The following is a 7,293-nucleotide window of genomic DNA, read 5'->3' as shown; positions in this document are numbered from 1 at the left end:
CAATACAAAAAGAATGAGGATATAATTAGAGAAGCGGAGGGATATGAAGGAGACGTGAAAAACTTAACAATAAAAATAATTAAAATATTATATAGGTATAAAGAGTTAGTACTGCTACTAAAGAATGTAAGTCTAAGAGGTTTTGAATTGATTAATATATTTCTTGATTAATTGTGTACTCTGTGGGGGATAAGGTCTAATAATCGACTACGGGTAATCTGAGGATGTGCAGAACAGCAATTAAGTCTCACAAAGAAGAATGAAAGAGAAGAAAAGGTGAAAAGAATGAGGAAGAAAAAAGATTAAAAGTTCAGTAGAGCTAAACAAAAAAAAAATAATTTTTTAAAAAGCAAAAAAAAAGAAAGAAAACATGCACACACACATATACCCCTAAAATAAAAATTATAAGAGGGAGAAAAAAAAGTTACTAGAAAACAATTTTTTTAAAGGTAAAAATTAAAAGAAGTTTTAGAAAAAAAATTTATGAAAGGTAAAAAAAAAAATTCTTTGATTTTTTGGGCAGGGTTAGGAAAGTCCTGTATTTCCCTTGTGTCCATTACTAGCCTCTTGTTGGAGTCTCTGGTCTACTTGTGGTGTTTGATTTTCCTGTGGCTTGGTTGGTTTCTTAAGTCAGTTTGTTTGAGAAGGCACAAAAATGCTCTGCTTTACCCAGGATTTTGTGATCCTCCTCCCAGTATAGTTCAATGGGAGGGAAATCTGTTTTGAGTATCACAAGAGGGAGATGGCTGTTTCCTCTACTTTGGAGATGCTGTGATGAGGCTAGGTTCTGGGTAGAGTGGAGGCCTTTCAGTAAAAAGTAGATTTTCCCTGAAGGGTTAGCTCCTGAGACACTCACAGAGCCCAGCCTGGAGCCATTCTCAGGATTTATGTTTACTGAATTTCAATTGATTGTAGAGTCTGCTAAAGGGATGGACAGCCTGTCGTTCTGTTTCCTAGTGAAGAAAGCCACTCCTGGGTCTGACAGCCTGAGCTGGGTGACTTTTCCCTGGGTTGAGCTGAGTCTGGCACATCAGGTTAGGTCCTTGTGAGCTCCTAAATGACTCTAGTTTTCTTCCAAGGCCTGAGTTGGAGCTAGCAGCTCAGCCAGGCCCTTGTCAGTATCAAAGATGGAGATGTCTGGTAGTGGGGGATGAGAGATGTCTTCCCTCCTCTTCTCTCTGAGAAGGAGTGAGGACGTCAGGCTTCTACTCACGCCGAGTCTTGGTTCCTGGGTTGTCTCTGGTCTGCTAACTGCCGGATGAAGATGATTGCTCCTTGTCGGTTCTTGCTGGTGTTGAATAGAATTTGCTCACCTGCCAAATCTGGCTCTTTCATCCCGGACTCTCTGTGTTGCAGGTATGGCGGCTACCGCTGCCACCACTGCAGCCACAGCCACAGCCGCGACTACTGGCAAGTGCTCAGATCTGTCTCCTTGCCAGGATTTTCCCTCTCTGGCCTAACTCTCTGTACTGTGATGGCACACTTGTGATTCTCTGACTTAGGACTGTTCACTGGAACACTAAAACTGCTTTCTATGCGAGAGTTGTTTAACCTCCACTTTCTCCTCTGCTATCTTCCTGGAACTCCAAGACTTCTTCTTATAGCCCTCCGCTTTTTCATCCCTGCAGCCTTCCTTGATATTCTCACAAGCAGCAGAACAATAACTACTGCTGAGGGAATGAAAACAAGAATAGAAAGAAGGGCCACAGAGGACAGCATGGTACCAAAACCCCTTTCTGTGATTGTTAGTTCCGTCAGGGGGATGTCATGGTGCACATCTGGGAGATTCTTCACAGCACAGCTGAATGTCCTATTGTCCATCAGGTTAGGGTTGCTTATGCTTATGGATGCATCCCCTTTGTATGCATTTCCATCCCAGGAGATCTGATCCAGAAAAGTGCCTGCTGTGGTTGGGTAATGGAAAGACTGATAGTGAAAAATAGATTTTGTGCAACTGCTGCTGGGAGGACGGTACTTACAGTCTATGGTCAGTTTGTCAGTGACATATGAAGATGACTTGAAGGTACATCTCAACTTGACATTTTCTCCAACATAACCTCGTATGTCAGCAGCTGCACTAATCCTGCAAGAGTAGGATGCCTATCAGGGCAGAGAAGGTGCAGCCCTAGCCTCAAGCGGCTCTGATCAGCAGCATCCCGGCTGCTCCTCAGGTACCTGCCTAATTCTTTCTGATGGAGGCATAGAATTCCATTGTGTATATTTTCTTGATCCATTCATATACTGAGGGGCATCTGGTTGGTTCCATATCTTACTTTTGCTAAATAATGCTGCAATAAACATGGTTATGCTGCCTTCCAAAGTGGTTGAACAAGTTTACACTCCCCCCAACAATGCAGGACGTTCCCTTTAACCACATCCCCTCCAGTATCAGTTATTATTAAATTTGTTGATTATAGCCATTCAAACTTGGGTGAGGTGGAATCTCAACGTTGTCTTGATTTTCATTTCTTTTATGGCTAAAGATTTTGATCATTTCTTCATGTATCTATTGGCCATTCCTATTTCCTCTTCAGACCTTTTTCTTTAAGTCTTTAGCCCACTTATTTATCGGGCAGTTTTTCTTTGAGGATTTGTTTTTGGAGGGTTTAATTATTTGAGGTCTAATTATATGTTAGATATGAGATCCTTGTCCATTGTAAGCCTAGTGAAGATCTTCTCCAAATCCTTGGGCTTTCTCTTGATCTTGATAGCTATGTCCTTTGTCGTGCAGACGGTCTGCAGTTTCATGCAATCTCATTTGTCCAACCTTTCTTTGATTTTATGTGTGTCTGGGTCTTTATTAAGAAACTTTTTGCAAGTGCCAAGGAGCCCTGGAGTTTCTCCTTTTCCTTCCTGTAATGTTTTCAGGGTATCTGCTTTGGCTCTGAGGTCTTTGATCCCTTTGGAGTTGATTCTTGTTCAGTGTGCTTTATAAGGGTCTAGTTTTAATTTTCTACAGGTGTGAAACAATATATGTTTTATAAGTCTTTGTCCATCTCTGTAGAGCCCTCCACAAGTTTATATGTATTTGTAGCTTGGGAAAGGAAATAAGAGTTAAATCAGGACAGTTGGAGGCTATGGTTTATAGGGCTCATTTGAGACGCTTTTGGAAGGAATGTTAACTTTTTCCATCTGATGTACTACAGATGGCAGTCTTGGTACAGGAATTGAGTAGACTGCTATTGGATAGGAAGCTTGTACTGATTCCTCCTGACTTTCCCCTGAAGACAAGGAGGGTGAAGTAGCCATGGGCATGAATCCGTGTGGGATTTGCAATAAATATCTATTGACTGTGTATTTCTAATTTCTGTTGCCACAGGCAAATGAATGAACGGATTTTTCCTTTCGTACTTTAGCTGTAACTAGATATTTTTCATTTTCTAAATCTTATTTTATTGTGAAGATTCTATAGAAATGCTACAGATACATGAATAAGGCAATGAGTACATTTCTGGTCAAGCATTGTTACCCCTTCCCTTGTTTTTTTCTACTATCCCTTACCTTCCCCTCCACCCTTCCCTACCCAATGTTGTAAAGTTCATTTCTAACATACTGTCCTATGGATATCATTGTTGCAATGGGTCATCCTGTGTCCTTGTTTCAGCAATTTGTTATTTTGGTTCCCCTCCCAAATTAGAAAAATGTATATACAAGGTGCACGGTATCAAAGTCAATTCAAAGTCAAATGGGGATATATCATAGGGGGAAGAATATACATAATATATTTAAAACAACAACAACAAATGAGCCCCAAAATATAGTAACTTGTTTATATACAACATTTAGTCTAAAACTCCTTAGACATCTTAAGTTTGGACTATTTCTTTTATTTTCTGCCAATCCTGTGGTTTGAATTTGGGCACTCTACTGCTGAAGCCTCAGAGTGCCACTTTGAGCTTTTTCTGAGTAGTATATCTTATATAGAGTGTGATTACTTTTCAGCCTGGTCAGGTTTCAAATAATGATCCTTAGATCTCAGCCTCTTGAATATCTAGGAGTACAAGCATGAGCCACCAGCACCTTGCTTTAATGATCCCACAGTTTTAACTACAGATTTTTCATATCCCCTACCAACTATGCTTCCTGATCCTTTTTTAAAGTTATCTCTAAATAGCTTATGGAGGATTTTGAGCATTGCTTAATCATTTTTTCACTTTCATTAGTATATACTAGTTGCACACTCAGAGGTTTGATGGAGTTACTTCCACACATGCATATGATGTACTTGCTCATATTCACCCTACCTTCCCAGTGTCCAGCCCCTTAATTCAAGGCCCAGAACCACTGTACACATGCAAACATTCACTGACACTCTCAAACACACAAACACACACACATACACACACACACACACACACACACACACACACACACACACACACACACACACACAGCAGAGCAATTAGCAAAGGATATAATGTGGACCAGGAACTGCAAGGAAACATGGGAGGGTAGATTGTCTTTTCCCAGTTCCTCTGCCTTCCTCCATTCTCTGCTTTTCCTTAGAACAATTCAAGCCTTACACAACTCACATCTGTCTGTTGTGAACAACCTGAGCCTGGATTCCAGTTTGCCATTCATAGGAAGCTGCCGTTGCTTGGATAGCTGGCCCTCAGCGTAAGCAGAGGCTCTCAGGTCATGTTTTATTTTTCCATGTGTAGTGTGAATGCAGGCCTTGAGACCGTAAGCAGTATCTTGAAGTGTATTGACATCTGTGTTGAGCTACAAGACTCACCTCAAAAAACAAGCAGAGGAAGTGGGATGCAAAGTACAAATCCTAAACCAATGGACCTATAGGTGACTGAGAGTCAATTTCCACATTACTGGAGTAAATACAAGGGCAAGTCCATTTGAAGAGGGGTCTCCAACCATTTCATGGGCCCACATGACATGTCTGGCAGAAAGCCACTTGTGTGTGTGTGTGTGTGTGTGTGTGTTTGTGCGTGTGTGTGTGTGTGTGTGTGTGTGTGCCTGAAGGCGGGTCTGGGGCTCAGGATCAGGCTGGGTGCTGCCTGTCCTTATGCGTTTTTTGCTCCAGCCGAGTGTTCTACCACCTCAGCCACAGCTCCACTTCTGGCTTTTTTGGTAGTTGATTAGAGATGAGAATCTGATGGACTTTCCCACCCAGGCAGGCTTCAACTGTGACCTTCAGATCCCAGCCTCCTGAGAAGCTAGTATTAAAGGAGGGAGGCACTGGCACCTGTAAAGAAGCCTCTTTTTTGGGGGGGGGTTGTCCGTTCGTGGGGCCTGAAATCTGGGCCTGGGTGCTGTCCCTCAGCTCTTCAGCTCAAGGCTAGCACTATACCACTTGAACCACAGCGCCACTTCTGGCATTTTTTCTGCTTATGTGGTGCTGAGGAATAGAACCCAGGGCCTCAAGCATGCAAGGCAATTGCTCCACCACTGAGCCACCTACCCAGCCCAAGGAAGCCTCTTAAATAACAGATCTATTCATAGGGAGACAGTAAATGCCTCAGTCCAAGAGATGGTGTTGAGTTTTCATGTTTTAAAAGAATAATTACACTCAATAGCAAAGTATGAAGTAATATTGAAGGAATGAAGACAACAAACTTTCATAAATCTGGGGTTGTGAAAGCCCATCGAACATGAGACTTTCATATAGGAATAACATCTATGTGGCAACACTGAGGCTCACCCATGTGGTCACATGTACTGTTTGAAGCCCTGTTCTCACATGATATGTTTCCAGAAATCTGGGATTCTGCTCTGTAGAAGATGTTTCCCAGTCACACTGGTAATTCTTAGTTCTGTTTTTCACACTTCTCATCCTTCATTCTTAGTATTATCCAAGTATCTTTTCCAATGCTGCTCCAGAAGATGCTTTCAATGTTACTGTAAGGATTCATTTAATAAGAGAAATATGTTTGAAGAACTTTAATACTTACATTAATAATATCATTACTAATAAAGACTAATATTCAAGAACTACTTTAAGATCAATAAAACATGATTTGGAACAGCTATGTGGCTTTGATATTAAAGCTGATAGCAGACATGTATTCCTAGACCATGATGAATCTGTAGTTATTGCAATCTTACAATAAAAAAGTTCTTAAGAAAGAAAATGTCTTGATAATATAAGCAACCCAATAGTTGTTGAATAAAACATATATAGTGAGGACGTCTGTTGAGCTGGTACAAACTGGTTCTTGCTCTGAAAGCATCACCTATCTGTTCTGAGGGACAATCAGGGTTAAGAAGGGACACATGCTTCCAGATGACTGATCTGCCTAGCATTCACTGCATAAGTCCATTCAGGCCCACAGCCCTATAACCAATATAGGACAATCTTCAGAACAGTCTTCTTGTCTTTCAGATTCAAGCCTGTAATCCTAACTCATCAGCAGACTGATATCTGAGGATCACGGTTCAAAATCACCCTAGGCAGCAAAGTCTGCAAGATTTTTATCTCCAGTTAACCACAAAAAAGCCACAGTGAGAGGTATAAATTGAGAAAAAGGAAAGGGGAGTAATTGTCCCCCAAAAATGGATTCTTTACCTGACAACTGTTTAACTGACTTAACTGTTATCCCTCTGAACATCATTTTCCTAATAATATTTTTTTAAAGAAAAGGAAAGATGGGGATGGGAAGGTGGCTCAGTGGTAGAGTGTTTGCCTTGCATGCATGAGGCCCTGGATTCAATTGCTCATTACTACTTAAGCAGAAACAATGCTGGAAATCACGCTGTGGCTCAAGTGGTTGAGACGAGCCTTCAGCTGAAGAGATGAGGGACAGTGCCCAAGCCTAGAATTCAGGCCCATAACTGGAAAAAAGGAACAAAGAAAAAGAACTAAAAAGGAAGAGAGTTGCTACCATGCTCAATGGCCAATCTTCTAATCCTAGCTATTCATGAGGTTGAGGATAAGTGATTGAAGCCAACTTGGGCAGGAAAGCCTGTACGAATTCTATTTCCAATTATGTCCAAAAAACTAGAAGTAGAATTGTGGTTCCAGTGGTGAAGTAGTAGCCTTGAGGGGAAAAAATAAACTTCAGGGATAGTGTCCATTTCCTGAGTGCAAGCCCCAGAACGGCACAGAAGAAAAGAAGAAAAGACATTATGAACTTGGTTTATCTGTAACTGTGATGCCTTTGTTACAGACCATTATGGACTGAAACTCTGTACACAGCATACTAGGTCTGGCATTTTTGTGCACAAAATGTGTGCATAACCATCTTAACTCCTTCGCTATTCTATAGTTGCAGGTTTCATTATCTTCTCACCATGGAAGAGGCTTCAGTATTTACTTTCTCTAGAATACCTGCTTCCTTG

The 7,293-nt window shown here is 41.2% G+C and overlaps 1 pseudogene; it reads right to left on the bottom strand.

Annotated features, from left to right (window-relative positions):
• Positions 1–1,569: 1,569 nt before the first annotated feature.
• LOC138813121 (myelin protein zero-like protein 3) lies at positions 1,570–5,788 on the bottom strand (annotated as a pseudogene).
• Positions 5,789–7,293: the final 1,505 nt, after the last annotated feature.

Source organism: Dipodomys merriami, unplaced genomic scaffold (genome assembly GCF_024711535.1).
Source record: "Dipodomys merriami isolate MVZ:Mamm:240054 unplaced genomic scaffold, mDipMer1.0.p SCAF_589, whole genome shotgun sequence".
In the NCBI taxonomy this organism is placed as follows: Eukaryota; Metazoa; Chordata; class Mammalia; order Rodentia; family Heteromyidae; genus Dipodomys; species Dipodomys merriami.
The sequence above is the reverse complement of the archived record's forward strand: the minus strand, read 5'-3'. Positions and strand labels throughout refer to the sequence as shown.